Consider the following 16,726-nt stretch of genomic DNA (forward strand, 5'->3'; position numbering starts at 1 on the left):
TATTTGCCTGATAATTCCAGTATAAATACAATCCCAGATGTATTTGCCTGTACAATGATTTCTGAGGGCTGTAGAAATTCAGCTGCATATGTTCCATCTGGACAGCATTGTTCTGTGGAAAAGATAGATATATATGTGCATGTACATACTTGGTTAGCTCTTAAATGAATAGATGCTGATTTTAGCAAGGGACATTATAAAAGCGAGTAACTGAAAACGTTGGTAAATCCATAACTTCATTTTCATTCAATGTACTTTTAAACTGGAGAACTAAATCAGAGGTTAAGTTCTTGTTTCCAGGATAGCTTTGATTTGTTCTTTAAAAGCAATGATTCTAAGCCACATGAACATTTTTCTAGGTTGTATAAACATTGCCCAAGAAAAGAGTACTTGCTGGTAAAATACACTTCAAAATACAACTGAGGAAAATTTGGGAAGTTTTCTATGCATGCTTTCTAATGGCAGATGCATATCTTGTGTTTCATTTTACCAGCCTTCATCTTTTTACGCCTTTAAGACTAGAAATATAATACCGGTTCGCTCGCACAGAGAGGGCCTCCTCAGGGTGCTGTCGGCCAGACAGTGTCGGCTGGCGACCCCCAGGGGGAGAGCCTTCTCTGTGGTAGCACCCGCCCTCTGGAATGACCTACCCCCTGAGATACGCATGATATCAGACCTCCGGACTTTTCGTCGGGCCCTGAAAACACACCTATTCCATCTAGCCGGGCTGGCTTGATCCCATTCTCTCAGTTTTAATTGGGTTGTTTTTAATATCTTGGGCCGAAATTATTTAATTGTTTTTTAAATTGTTTTTAAATTTTATATGCAATGTTTTATCTTGGCTGTACACCGCCCTGAGTCCCGCAGGAGAAGGGCGGTATAGAAATAAAATAAAATAAATAAATAAAAATAAATAAATTTAATATAATTATATAATAGTATAATATATCATTTTATTAGCAAGACCTTGTTGCCTTTTATATGCCATCCAATTAACATCTAGGCTTTTCTGCATGAGGCTTCATTTTTCCATGAACATATTTTTTAAATAGTGACTATTTTTTTATTCATATGCCAAGGCATGTGATAGGTAAAAAAAACTGGTAGAAACTTGTAAATCAACATTTGGATTTTTCTTATAGTTCATGTCTTGCTAGATACTAAACATGGAAAATGCAATATAACACCTGCAAAAAACAGTTTTTTTTAAAGCTATTTCAGTTATTGATAGGAAGGGGGAATTTAATTCAATCATTTTATTTCATAGTTTCTACTTTTGCAAATTTTAATTTCTGTATAATGCAAAGGACTTGAAATAACATACAGATTACAGTTCACATCATATGGTTACATTAGCAGATAAAAGCATGCTGGCTGATCCTAATGCCAGTTGTTTTATTGTGCAAGATGTTTTTTAAAGGAAGTAACCTTTCCAATGAGCAAAATACGATATATATCAATTCACTACATCCTTTCCCAGTGTCTTTTATATTGGTTATAATACTGTGCTTAGATTGAAGTATATACTTAATATAATTACCTTAAATGCAACCAGTTTAGTTCAGTAATCAATGGAGATAGAAAAATATCCACAATTTTGTCATTCCCTGAGCAAACTGACATTCTAGTAGCTATATAAATGCAGGAGAAGGTAACATCAATGACCTAGATGCTATGATGTACTTCAACTGTCTGCCAGTATCTTTTACCTAATGGCAATATTGGGAAGTGGGCTGCTAGCCACGTGAAGACCAATAAGTTTATCATTCCTGGTAATGAAAATATGAGAAGAAAAAATACCGGAGATGAGAAAGATAATTGTTTCTTTCTGCCATGCTTTGAAGCTTTGAAAAACAAGCTGTTTTGTCCTTTTCTTTTGAGGGCTATACTGTGCTTAGTAAATATGGATCAACTAACTATTAAGAATTGCGCATTTCCAATTATGTCATAGGCAGAGTCCATAGGTTAGGTTCCCATAACAACCAAGCACACATCTATTCTAACAAGAATTGGGGAAGACATTGTTAGCTGACACTGAAAAAACAATTTGTTACTATTGGCGAAACTGGCTAAAAATAAATCTGGGAACTGAAATCTAAAGTAACTGTTAGCTCATCTTACACACTATGGGAACATGCAGCCTTCCAAAATTATGAAATATGTTCTTAATTGAACACACTGAAATGAATGTGGTAATGTTGTGGTAAATTTTGGTGTTTTAACATTGCTGTGTAGCTATTGAATAGTACAGAATGCAAAGTTCGTGACTCATTTACAGTAAAAGCAGAAGAGATGTTACATCATAGCAGTAAAAAAAAAAAAGTCCAGGCTACTACAATAGGCTTCCAAAACGTAATCAGCTATTTTGGCTTTTAACTGTCTGCTCAGCACTGCAATGAAACTCTGATAGGGCAGAAGAGATGCATTTTATTTTTCTGCATCAACTATTTATCAACTAATTTATTAATTGATAATAAATTAATTTAGACTGCTACACTTTGGGGCAACAACATAAAACCAGAGATCTGTTGGTACTCAGAAGTTAACTCCGTGAATGGCTTTTTTAAAATAGCTACACTTGGCACTAGATTATGAGAAAAATATGCTGTGTGAACATGTGAGGAATGTCTTTCGCAAATAGCCACTCATAGGATTTAAAAGTATAGGATTTTTCTTCATTGACAGTGTTCAAAGGAAACTTGCTTGCTTACTCATTTATTTATTAATGTATGCACTTAGGGACCATCGAATTCCATAAGAATCTGGAGTTATAACAGAAAACAATAAATCAGTAAAAACAATCATTCACATTTGATAGCCTCCACTTACTTCTCATTTCTGTGTAGCATTGAATAATATGTGGTAGATTAGAGCTTGATACAATTAGGCAAATAGACTTTCTCCAACTCTTGCCTAAAGAAAAACAACCAATTTCATCCTCCTTCTATCCTGACTTCGAAGAGCATAAAATATGCTTATGATGGCTTTTGTTATACAGAAAAGCAGAGGGGCTTTTAAAGTTAGTGTTGGAAAACAGGCTTTAAACTTTATATATCTTTAAGTAGGCTCAAGACGAATCTTAATTTTTGGACTATCACCCATACACACATGGACACACATGTTTATTGCTATTATTGTCATTTGTGTGCAGACTCACTCATTTTAATAGTCTTTCTAGCTAACAGCTTACAACCAAATAAATGTGCAGAAACTCATTAATTGCAATTGTTCAAACTTTTATCTCTAGAAATCACACTTTTGCTGAAAAATCACATTTCCCCAGCATTCCTGACCAATTTTACTATGATGGGAAAGTGTAATTTTGTCCAATGTCTCTTGGGGACATTGTGGCAGTGGCACTTCCTGAAATGTGGCTATGGAAGAGACAAAAAGGGGAAGGAGATGTTGGAAATCCCCACTGTGATTAGCTTTGCACTTTTTCCACTTGGCAACAGTACATTTCTGGATTGATTGATTGATTGATTATTTATTTATTCATTTTTATGCTTGAGATGATACTTGTATTTTCTTGAACGTGAAAAATTAAGACTAAAGGAATTGGCAATGTTGTTTCATTAATCATAAGATATATTAAGAGGAATTATCTTAAAGTTTCTGTCTGGAGGTAGGATTCCATTTTGGAAAATGTGTTAAGACCAACCACACTAATTCCAATAAAACCCATAACTGCTGTACATGCTAATAATTTCTAGGCAATGAAGAATGAAGTGGGGGGGGGCACAGGGTGTGGTAGACAGATATGAGGGTGGAAGCAGATAAACGATCAATGTTTAAATATTTAGATCAATTTGCAATGCACCTTCACAGCTCAGTTGAGTAAATGATGCACTATAACAAAAGCAACCTTTAGTGTGCCCTGTCACTCCTGGCATGATTTCTGCTGAGGCAAAATTGAAAGGTTGGCTTGTATTTTTTTAGTTCAAACTAGGATAACATCATAACTAGAGTGGGCTGTAGTCCTTTCATAAGATAGTTATTTCAAGCTAAAGTTATAAATGTATGGATTAAATAATAGCTATTGGGAATAGAGCACTTGAAACAAGCAACAAATCAGGCTTTTTCACTGCAAGAGTAATTATGGCAGAATGTGATCAGAAATATTAGACCTACACACACCATTAAATACAAAATGTGGAGTAGCAAGGACAGTTGAGGTGGTAGGCACTAACTTATGTGCAATTTATGCCTTGCTTCTTCTATGTAAGGTTCGGGTGAGGGTAAGGGTTAAGGTGAGCAATAAAATAAGAGTTGTATTTATTCTCTATACTGCACCCCTCTTCAAAACTTTGCTCTTCTGACTTCTGGTTTGCTCTCTGTCGCTGCCAGACGGTCCCTCAGGACCGCCAGCCCCGTCGCCTGTAAAGAGCCGCCTTTACAGCTGAAAGGTGGCTCGAAAAACTCCATTTCCATAAGGAAATGTGAGACAGAGCAGGTGAGGGCAGGTAGAGCTCTCTGCGAAGTCCCCAGAGTTTTTTTTTACTCTTGGGGACGAAGCAAATGAGGCTCCCTATTTCCCTCACCGCTGCTCCAGGCTTCGGGAGACCTCTGCCTTTTTGCAGAGCCAGGCGACGAGAACAAGCCTTTTAATGAAACTTAACAGATTGTTTAAGCAAAGAGGATGAGATCTGGACCTGGGACCCTAAATCGCAAGTATTTTCATTGACTTTATAAATGATATTGAAGAAAGGAAAAAAGAAATTTAAAATGGCGACTGCTGAGGCTTGAGAAGGGAAAGCTGAAAGAGAAAGTCCTTCCGTTTGAATAGTTTAACAAGCCACAAAGTAGCAGAATAAATACAGCTGGTTACAACTGAGAAGAAAAATTTCTACTTTTATGTTTCTTTCTTCCTGGAGATCTGATATTGATTTTGTTTGGAAAGAAGTTTTCTTTTCTTAAAAAAGAGTTTGTCTGTGTGGCAGGATGGCGTTTAAACTAACAAAGCCAGACAAACAAGCAGCGGGGGGGGGGATTCTCCCATTTACAAACTACGTGAACAAGTTTCAAACCTACAGACTCAGAAAAATGATTTTAACTTAAAAGAATTTGTCTTGGAGGAGATGGCAAGAAGGGATGAGATTGTGAACCAGAATCTTGAAAAATTCAAGCAGGAAATTAAAGAATTGATACAATCAAAGTATGACAATTTGAAACAAAAGATTATAACAGTGGCTGATACTTTTTCAGAAATATTTATAAAGATGGATAATAATATTAAGTTATTAGAGTCTAAAATGGAGGAAGTTGATGACAAGATTTATAATTTGGACAATAAAATACAAAGTATTGAAAATGATTTGATAAATATTCAAGACAATAGCTCAGAAGTAAAATTTAAAATGGAAGTTGATCATAAGACTTGCAATGTAGAAAATATAAAACAACGGATTGAAAAAGAAGTTTTAATGATGCAACACAGGTTCACAGAATTGCGATCAGAATGAGAGGATTACAGGAAAATAATAGAGATGATTTAAGGAAAATATCTGCTGAAATTCTGGCTGGGATTTTAAAGGTTCATCCTGAGGAGGTATTTTGCAAGATTGATAGAGTCTACAGAGTGGACTCTTGGATTGCAAAGCAAAGGCAACTGCCTAGAGATGTGGTGATTTATTTTACAGATAAAGAAATAAGAAATAATATTGTGCAAAAATCTTTTAATTCTACTTTACAACTGTATGGAAGAAAGATATGGATATATAAAGAGCTACCGCCCAAGATGTTAGTAGACAGAAAGAAATTTGGATTCCTGGTGACTGAGCTTAAAAAATAAAATATTTTATTTAGGTGGGATGTTCCAGTTGGTGTAATATTGAGATATCAAGGAGAAAGATACCAATTAAATACTGTTGAAAAAGCGGAAGAATTTTATTATAAGATTCTAAAAATGGGTTCAACATCTTCAGGCACAACACAGGATAAACAGAAGGAGTTGGAAATAATGGAAAAACATCGAGCTACAGAGGTCTTTGTAGATGAATCGCTTTTGGATCCTTTAGATGTCTCAGTTGGATTACTTATAAATACGAGAGAAGGGGCGTTGGATTCTAATGTGATGATTTATCAAGTCACAGACAAGCATGGAAATCAACCAGTTGATACACAACTTATAGAAAAGAAACCTGAATGGCGATCTAAGCCACAAAAGCAAAACCAACAAGATCAAGTTATAGATCAGTACGAAACCCGAACAGCTGATATACAACTCATAGAAAGGAAATTAGGATGGAGATCAAACCCACAAAAAGTCAAGAAAAAAAGAAATAGGTCTCACAAAAACAAAATTTTTTAAACTAGGCAACAGCGTTGCCAGTTATCTAAAAGATGATTGAATATATGAAAAGACAGATGAGGCGAAGTATTGGTTTATATTATCTTGAGGAGAGTGACAGACCTCTGCAGTGCCGTATTTTTGGGATGTGAAAAGGGCCTTAAACTGTTGGATTGGAATTATCTATTTTGGATTCTTTGATAAATGTATTACGTTTATGCTGAGTTATATGGCAAGAGAGCTACGTTGGGGCACGCAGAAGATCTGGTTGTTACCCCATTATGATGGTTGGAATTAATTAATAATCTTGAAGAAAGCCACTACTACAGATACTATATGGAATACAATTATAATGTCACTCGGGTGGTTGTTTTCTTTTTTTATACACATGAAGATATTTATTATTGATGTGGGCAGATGATAACTGAGGATTCCGAACATTCTGTTGGAATTAGGATGTCATGTTACCCTAATATGGATGATGGAGTTAACAATCCAGTTGAAAGACATTATAGAAGACATTATATGGATTACAAGTTTAAAGTCATTGATTTTATTTATATAAGGGAATATTTTTTTAGTAGGGTGGGCAGAAGAATAAAGATATTAAGAATTGTTATGTATGGTAATTTTGTAGGAAAGTGGGTGGAGATAGGCTAGTTTATTGACTGTTTAGTTTAAGAAAAGGGATGTTTAAGAGGTATACTTATGGGAGTGGAGGAAATGGATAGACTATGAGTTGAATAAATGTTAAATTAGGATTTATTATATAGCTTTATAGTGGAAGGCTGCTTTGAAATGTTATATTAATATACACAAAAGATTAAATGTTAAATTAGGATTTATTATATAGTCTTAAAGTGGAAGGTTGTTTTGAAATGTTATATTAATATACATAAAAGGTTTGATTTAAGAGATATATGTATGGGGGAGGAGAAAAAGGGCAGATTATTGCTAAATTGGGAGTTATAATAATATTACTATGCTAAACCAGAAGTTATTATACAATGTTATAGTAGAATGTTATTTTGAAATGTATAGTAGAAGGGGGATATAATAATATTATTAGAAAGAAAGGGTCAGTATTTGGGGGATGGAGTAAGGGGATGGTAAAGTATTATATAATCTGTTATGAACTTGGGTTTTACTTTGAAGAAGTCACAGGGGGAGGGATGGTGAGGGGGGGTTAGGGAGGAGGGGGAGAAAAAAGGGGGAAAAACTTGTATTTGAAAAACTTTTTCAATAAAAAAAAAAAACTTTGCTCTTCTGTTAAACACTTTGAGGCCCAAGAGTTTTCCTCTCTTTTATAGAATCAATTTCTCTTCTCCCTGAAAAATGGAGCTGAAGCTGGAGCTCCATCTACTATGGAGATAAGAACTTCACTTGTAACTGTCTCTTTTGATGATTGGAAGAGCGACCAAACAAGTCATTTAAATAAGGGTTATCTTAGTAGTCTAAATTTCTTCACACTCTCATTTACTAGACCATTGACTTCAAATAGCCAGAAACCAATGGAGAAGAAAATTACATTAACATAGAATACCATGAGTAATGGATTAAAAAATGCTCCATGCTTCAGATTCTTTAGAAAAAGTTCTGCTCTTGGAATTAAATTAAATAATAATGTAATTTATTACTAAGTTACTCAATTGTTCATTATCTTGATGAAGAACATCTATGTTTACATATTTACATAGTGTATACAATGGGTGGTGCCAAAAATGTTTGTAACCCAAGAGATTCATCAAATAATTGTCAGCAGAGGTTAAATATCCCTATTGGGGGGGGGATAGCTTTTTCATCTTTTGTGGGTATCTTCAAAAGCAATGTTTTTGAAGAATCTAATTTTCTTCTGCAGGGGAATAGTTAAGGATGAACTCGGGAATATCTGTTGAGCAAGGTCTAAATTTACTCCTATTGTTAAGGAGCCTATTGTTTGGATTTTTCATTAAACTTTCTTGAATTTATTTTTTACCTCATAAAACCTTGAATTGAGATAAATGTGAACTTAGTAACATACATCCACCCCCAAACCTCTCCAGATCCTGCAGTTAATTTCTTGGTCTTGCTAAAGGATAGGGCTGGCTTTTATAAAAGGCACAAAATGCACACCATACATTTTAGCCTTAAGGCAGTACATGACCTTCTAAATTCACTGTTAAGTAACAAGTCAAGTATTTCTGAAGTTCTGTTAGTACAGAGGGAAGGTAAAGATTCAGATCTAGATAGATCTGATACCTCGAGTAATGCTCTCCTTATGGCATGCTTAGATGCAGCAGTAGATTGTTTATAAAGGCATATCATATCATATGTTCAAACAATTTGGTGGAAACTTAACATACAAGGGGCTGCCAATTATTATTATTTTTTAATGATTCACTGAGTCTTGACTCTCTTCTTATAATGCCACAATTCTTAGCTGAATATATATAATTTTATTTGGAAAGAAATTTCCCCAATTTTAATTTTAAACCATACTATCAACATGGTTTAGAGGAGGGGAGGAAGGGTCTGACTATGCGGGAGTATTGAAAGCTAAGCAGAAGTGCTTCTAATCAGCCTCTCTATCCCTCTTTGTTTGCGGATGAATGATATGGATTCCTTGGGACTGATGGATGAGAGAGGGGATAGGGTAGGAGAAGATATGATGGCATTGATATGTATGGGAAAATAGGGGCAGGACATTTTTGGGGAAGGTAGCCTCAGTGCTTAGGACTGATACCACATTCTGGCCCCTTGTGCTCAGCCTCAGGAGCTTTTGGATTTCTGACAGCTCTGGACACCGGTTGCTGCCTCTGAATACCAGGTCAGTATGCAATAAAGTTTCCTTCATTTACAATTTAATTGTGGATGTGAATGCTGCCCTGCCCTGAATCACTGAAATCTAACTGGGCATGGAAGTTGGGTGTGTCCCCTCTCTGAAATGTGCCTTCCAGGATTTTGTGACCCCAGGATGGGGAGGAGATGTGACTGTTGTCTTCTGTGAGTCTCTGAGGGTCACAAGGGCACCTGTCTGGGACATCGTCAAGTGTGAGACCATTTTTGTGAGATTGTGCCATAGCGATCATTGGGGATTACTTTTCACTTTCCTCTCTGCAGTGTATCAGCATAGCTGCATTTCTGGACGTTCTTCTTGTAGAAATTAGACTGGCTCCCACTCTGCTTAGCCCTAAAGATCTGGCCCCAAGACTGTGAAGGTACCTGTCTCCTGGCTATGTTGATGATGGTTTGTTTTCTCAGCTGCTGCGTATTTTAATTCTGAATATGCATTTGTTTTATTTTTGCTATTTTGTTTACTGCCCAGAATCATTATCAAGATGGGCAGCTATATAAATTGATAAACAAACAAACAAACAAACAAACAAATAAATAAATAAATAAATTCATATTATACAAAATGTAGCTTGAAAGCTAATGCGACCATTTAAGGCTCATACTGATCATATTCCTGACTTTACAGTATGGTACATAACCACAATGGTGGGATTCAACCAGTTTGCACTACTTCAGCCAGACCAGTTGTTAAATTGCTGGCTGGTCCCGCCCCTTCCCTCCCCACCCCTTTCAGAAGTCCCCATGCACCCCATTTTGGCTCCCAGGTAAGTGCAGGGAGGCCTACTAGGCCCAAAACAGGGCCTGGGAGGGTGTGGCACCCTCCCCCCATGGCCCATTTTTGCTCCCAGGGGGGTGCCTCCTGCCTGTCACACCCCCTCGCCATGCCCACCATGGGCACGCCCACCCAGCCGGTCATTAGGGCAGAGAACCGGTTGTTAAATTATTTGAATCCCACCACTGCATAACCAAAAGCATTAATAAGAATAAAAGCATTTGTATTTAAAATACATAACATATTTTATAGTATTAATATCTATCTCAGAACAACTTTTTCTTGAAAAAAAATTCTTAAATCATGTCTGCATGTCTCAGAATACCAACGGTCCTGTGGTAAGTTTCCGATTGTCTGCACGGCTCTTTTGCACTGGATTCAGCTATATGGATAAGTATCTTACTGCTGCTAAGGAACAAGTACTCTTATGTAGCATGCGATCTATTCTATGGCATTAGGACTTACTTATCACCCAAATCACCAACCTCTGATGTAAACAAGATACTATCACAGAACCAAACTTACAAATACAGACTTTCCTGACACCTAATAGTGCTGTCCTCTCCTTTCACCCTGTGCCTTTTCAACTTTTGAAGGACAGGAATGGGACAGTTGTTTGCTCAGTGGTACAGAAGGTAACATGCTCAGTTTTGGAAGTGTGCCATTCTTATGGTGTAGCTGAATGTTCAATCAATCAATCAATCAATATCAGTATATAAATAATCACTGGAGACCAGATAACAGAAAAACATAAATCCCCACCCCTCCCCACCCAAATAATGCTAGGAAGCAAAAGCAGTTAGGCCAAATTTAAAACAAAAAAAGCAACAATAACACATGTGCTGATTAATAGGGACATGACTTAAGTTACAAAGTTTAAAGTGAACTGATGTTAACCATCATATGTGGACAGTAAACGCCTAGGACATGATTTGTAATAGCTAAACTATGAATTTCCCTGCACGGGACAGACTGAGTAGCCCAAATGTTCAAAATACCAATCTCAGAGAAGAAGCAAAAGGCCTAGTGGTCTCCAAGTGCAACTAAAGAATTGCTCGTCCAAATTAATCAGGGCTTAGTCAGGAATGATTACACTTCCTTGCTGATCCATGACACTAATGCAAATCACCATGGGGACTCATAAAAGCTTCTGCTGGTGTTATTTCCCAATTAGGTTAAAGGCAAAGGAAATTTAGCTTTAAGTGAAATCTATTCTGGGTCTGCTCTAAACTTTTTAAGAAAATTCCACTTCCATTGATGAACTCATATACATTAGTACATTGAGAGCTAGTCTCATATAGCAATTAAATGTTTCTCACTAAACAATCATGCTGTTTAATGGTTACTGAGGTCTACAAGATGCTTGCTTTTTTTATTTTGGCTACTAGTTACTGAGCAACTGCGTTGAACCAGCTACTCAGAACTGTTTTAATGTTATAGTTTTACAAATAACAGATATAAGGCCAGAGGGATCTATACTGTGCATATTCAAGCTCTCTTTTCTCTCTTCCTTTTATAATCATCTGGATATTAATATATACCCATTTTGCAATGTTCACAGCTTCTGCATCAGGTATTGATTTTCATCCATGCAGACTTTCAGCAGGATTTAGAAATTAGACTTCTTAGGATTCAAAATCACTAAAGGGGTTTTTGCAGCCAAGGAAAAACTCCTAGCTGTATAAATTCACTCTCAGCAAGTAGAGGGTCACAATGGAGAGACAGCAGGCACCTTTTAGTTCTCACTCTCTGTGGTCACATGTTTGTTACCTACCAAAACAAACAGATTGGGTCTATTCTTAAAACCTCATTCAGAGAAGGTTTAGTAGGAAAACTACTAATTTGTCTAAGTCTGCTTAAAGACATTGGTAAACTACTGCGTAGTTGATCTGAGTATGTGTACAGTTATTGCAATATAGCAACAAATATCCCCTAGCATTTGGTGAAGGGTGTGCAAACTTTTATTTTTCTGTCAAAACCTGCATGCCAATGCTGGCAAAGGTGTCCTATATTTCTGTTTTCTGCCTCTAGTTTCTCTGATGAGAATATTATACCATATTAAGACATGGCTTGGTTTTTATTTTTTGCCTTCCAGTCAGTCTTGTCTCCTGGTGGTTGCATGGGCACATGTAGTTTCTGGGCATCATTGGTTTGCCATTGCCTCCTTTCTAAGGTTGAGAGAGGGTGACTGGCCCAAAGTCATCCAGCTGGCTTTATTTTAAGGCAGGATCAGAACTCACAGTTTCTGCTTCTAGTCTTGACTAAACTGACTGAACTATAGTCTGAAATAAATAACATTTGGCTTGAGTTCACATGATATACTTAATCATAACCAAGCAAACTGCATCTATACCAGTGGCCTTTTGGGCACCAGACACCTGTTCTATGGAGAGAGGTTTTTCCATGGACTGCAGGGGGCATGGTTTCGTGTGCTGCCTGCATCCCATGGATTGGGCCTAGCTTGTTTGCATGTCCGGTTTCTGGCATGCCGTGGTTGAGGACCCCTGAAGTGTGAACTATTTTTTTCTTTTTTAAATTCTGCTCATTTTATTGATTAATGTCACTCATTAGAGTATAGGATTGGCTTACCAAATTGTGAAAATGAGGTTAATGAATAAACCCTTATTCCTTCAAACCAAGCCCAAACTGATTTAACTTACTGATTGCAGTTGTTACTTGATGTAATATGCAGACTAAAACAAGTTAGCTGGATTCCAACACTATGCTAAGACTCAGTAGTCTATTCAGTTTTGACCAACATGTTGTACAAACCCAGCCAACCCAGAGTATATTTGAAATTCATGTAAGGGTCTCGTGAAATGCATCTGAGGCACAAGGGTGCTCCCAGAATCCACAACACGTATACAAACCAGATAGAGGTTTGATTGCACTGTTGTAGCTGTCATGCCAATTTTTTTTACCAAATACTGTAGATATTTCTGGCTGAGGACAACATATAGGCTTAGAACCCATTGGCTGCCCATTTCTAGTTTAGGGGGAAGACAAGTTTACTTAAGGTTTTGAATCCATACATACCTATCAAGAGAACCATGTCAACAGCTTTATTGATATCTTTGTCTAAATATTGGGAAAATAATTTTTAACTGAATGGCAACCACAAGACAAATCTTTAGAATTGGCCCTGATTCCATTGGCTCATTCATCAGCAGTTATGCCCCTTTCCTCCCTCATCTCCTTGGGCAAACAGAACCTTCCTATTCTTTGCTTCTTTCAAGAGTTAAACTGGCACACAAAAAGTCAGGCTTGTGAAGGTTCAGGAGGATTGCTAATAGTTCATTTTAAGTTTTTTAAAATGCTAAACAAAGTCAAAATTAACCTTCTATATGATTCTACATTCTCTCTACTTCTCTCATCCATTCTTCTCTTTCATAGTCATCCTGTCAAATAATTCCAAGGATTAAGAAAATATCTTACTAATTTAACAGTGTATATTTCCCAAGAATCATAATGTGGCTTCTTGGTAACTAGAATGATGGCTGATGTTAACTTGATCCAGTCTAAATTTCACTCATAAAATCATGTGCTCTGATTCAGCATTCTGTTGTGCTTCTCACAGGTCATCAGCCTGCCTCCAGTAGACTAATGACTCAGTTCCTTGGTATTTACTTATTTTAATATCTTGTTCTCTACATTGATCAGGATGAATTCTTGAAAAGTATGTGCTCAAGTGATATATATGAGTTCTTGCACTCAATCATTCAAGCCCTAGTCATCTTACATATAGACTATTGCAATGTGTTCTACATGGGGCTACCCTTGAAGAGCATTCAGAAGCTACAGCTGGTATAGAGTGTTAGCAGTGGAGGCAGTTTTGGGGGGCCCAAGAGTGGTCTGTGTAATACCACTGCTCTATGAGCTGCATTGGCTGCCAGTTTGCTTCTGGGTGCAATTCAAGGTATTGGTATCTTTAAAGGCCTTCATGATATGGGTCCAGGCTACTTGTGGGACCATGTCATCCCACTGGAATTGGCCCACCTCACCATTCTGGCAGAGGAGGCATGCTGCAGGGTATTGTGGCTGTCGGAATCCAGGAGAAGAGCCTTCTCTGCCATCATTCTGCCCCTCCAGAGTAAGGTCAGTTCCAACCCTCTTGACCTTCTACAGAGGGCTTGGGGCTCCAAAGGAGGGGCTTCGTGTTGGGGGTAATTGATAGATTAATAACAGTTCCCACATACTCTCCCACCACCCCACTCATCCTACTCCCTCCCTCTCCAACTTTTAGTTTTTGTATTTTATATATTTATATTTTTGTAGTATTTTATTTATATAGTTTTATCTGTTTAATATTGTAAGATGGCCAGAGTTATCCTGTGGTAAAATGGGTGACTGATAAATAATGGGTGACAGATGAAATAAATAAATAAATAAATAAATAAATAAATAAATAAATAAATAAATAAATAAATAAATACTGAAGATTAATTAAACAAGCAATTCTCAGTGGTGCTTCCCATTTATGAAGAGTCAGGGAGTGTGTGGTGAGAAATATTGCAAAACACATATGAGTATGGTGGTTACAATAAGACTGATGCAAGACCAGTTACATGAAGGAGTGTCAATGGAATTATGGCACATCCAGATTGATAGTTACTCAGCCAGTAGCAATATCTGAGCAAGTAATGGCACCATACCACCCAGCATCCTAGCAATGCTTATATTGTGGGTAGGAAAGGGATTGTAGCCCCACAGTTCTCACCATTCTGTAAAATAGAGTTCCAATATATTTGGAAGCTACTAGATTGGGGAAGGCGGATATAGACTGTTTCAGGTGGAAGGACAGGATCATAGGGGACATAAGGACATGTATCTGAATGGATGGCTGCAAGGAATGTTTCTTAAGACCTGAAAAAAGATAGGTGATAGTATTGGTGGGATGCAGAAATCTGAGCTAAAATGACTAAAGATATCGTAGACATTAATGATATTGTAGTGAACATTAATAGGTTACTGAAATCTTGAGTGTCGTAGGAAATCAATTTGTGCTGGAGTGGATTTTAAAAGGAAATTACCTTAATTCTCTGGTATAATGATTCCATTATGGCTGATAGGGAACAGAATCTGTTGGCAAGCCAATGTTGTGAGCCTTTTCCCACTGCTCAGCCTGTATAAATGTATCATGAAATATTATAACATACAAACACAATAGAATTTCTATCATTTCCTTCTAAAGAAATTGTATCCCAAGTACTGTGAAACATGCTTAGAAATAAAGGGTTTTCTGTTTCTGCCTTATGAGAAGAGTTTAGAGAAAACAGTACCCCATCTTCCTCTTCTTCTATTAAAATGCTACATCTACTATTATTTATTTTCTACTGAATTTTATGTAGCAATAGCAATAGCACTTATATACTGCTTTATGGTGCTTTACAGCTCTCTCTAAGCAGTTTACAGAGTCAGGATATTGCCATCAACAATCTGGATCCTGATTTTAGCAATCTCAGAAGGATGGAAGGCTGAGTCAACCTTGAGCCAGTCAGAAACTGAAGGAATCGAGTTCCTGACAGTGAGCAGAGTTAGCCTGCAATACTGCATTCTAACCACTGTACCACCATGGCTCTTAGCTCACATGGATATGTATGCAAACTTAGACCACCAGGATGGACATGTCCTATGATCAGCTACAATGAGTCAGGATGTCTCAGCAGACAGTTTGGTGATCAGGTTCACACATGAAACAATCATGATTTAGTTCAATTATGGTTTATTAAACTCAGTTGACTGAGCTCCAATAAAATGCTTAAACTAAGTTAACCTCCAATGGCTTGATTCACAACACAACAAGCCATTCACCAATTAAATAACATAGTTTAGCATGATGTAAGATTGCAACCTATGTGGAATTGCAGAAGACAAAGCATTAAAAAGCCTCTGAGGAAAGGATCACAGAAGACCCTTTAGAGCAGGGATGGGGGACTATGGCCCCTTTATGACCTGTGGACTTCAACTCCCAGTATTCCCTGGCCAGCTATGAATTGGTCATAAAGGGGCCATACTGCTATAGATCATTGTTGCTGAAAAGACCCAACCATTCATATCTAGGAGTTGGGATCACAAATAATGTATCCTACCTCTCTGGCTTTAAAAAAAATAATAAATATTAAGAATTTAAGCAGCTCTAAACTACTTTTATCTGAATGTAACTGACAAAACCATCAAATGACGTACAGGATGCGGTGGTGAAAGAGGAAATAGTTTACACATTCAAAGCGGAGTACAGTTCTTAGTGCCACTTTCATTTCTAGCACATATTTTAAAATAGTTCAAAATAGTTCTATTTTAATTGGTAAAGGAGGAAGGGGGTGGGTGGGAAATGAGCCATTTATTGTACACTTAAAAATGGCTTTTGCTTGTAAAAACTTGTTCCCATTTTGTATGCCCTGACAATTTCCAGCAAGTTAAGAATAGGTCGAATGTTCAAGGATATGTTAACGGTCAGACAAGACAGAGCTTGCTTTTACAATATGGTATGCTTAAATTCAAAAGCAGCTTTTTTATGAAGATAGGTTTGGGACCATCTGTCCCATATTTTTCCCCTAAGTATGTCCTTAAACAAATAACTTAGACCTTGGGTGGGGTCTAAAACCAGATTAAATTTAATTTGAAAATAATGCTGAAGTTAAATTGTCACCAGTCACCTTTGCGTGTTAGCATGATAAAGGGGATTATGAGATTGAGTGGGATTGAGCAAAACATGATTTGAAGTTATTTTTTCCTCCCCAAACTGAAAACCACATAAGCAAACCTTACAAAGAGATAATATCTATTATCCCTCTTTCTTAGGATATATCCCATTACGCTGATGTACCAGT

At 37.0% G+C, this 16,726-nt stretch overlaps 1 long non-coding RNA gene across 1 annotated transcript in view; it reads right to left on the reverse strand.

The window, feature by feature from the left end:
• Positions 1-16,726, reverse strand: part of LOC117655772 (uncharacterized) — a 58,341-nt gene that overhangs the window by 3,498 nt on the left and 38,117 nt on the right. Inside the window, exons 4-5 of the long non-coding RNA XR_015734474.1 lie at positions 14,927-15,018; positions 8-112 (exon numbers count right to left, since the gene is read on the reverse strand). This is a non-coding gene — a long non-coding RNA (uncharacterized LOC117655772). The remainder of the gene's footprint in view (positions 1-7; positions 113-14,926; positions 15,019-16,726) is intronic.

This window comes from Pantherophis guttatus, chromosome 5, assembly GCF_059756535.1.
Source record: "Pantherophis guttatus breed Tessera chromosome 5, ASM5975653v1, whole genome shotgun sequence".
In the NCBI taxonomy this organism is placed as follows: Eukaryota; Metazoa; Chordata; class Lepidosauria; order Squamata; family Colubridae; genus Pantherophis; species Pantherophis guttatus.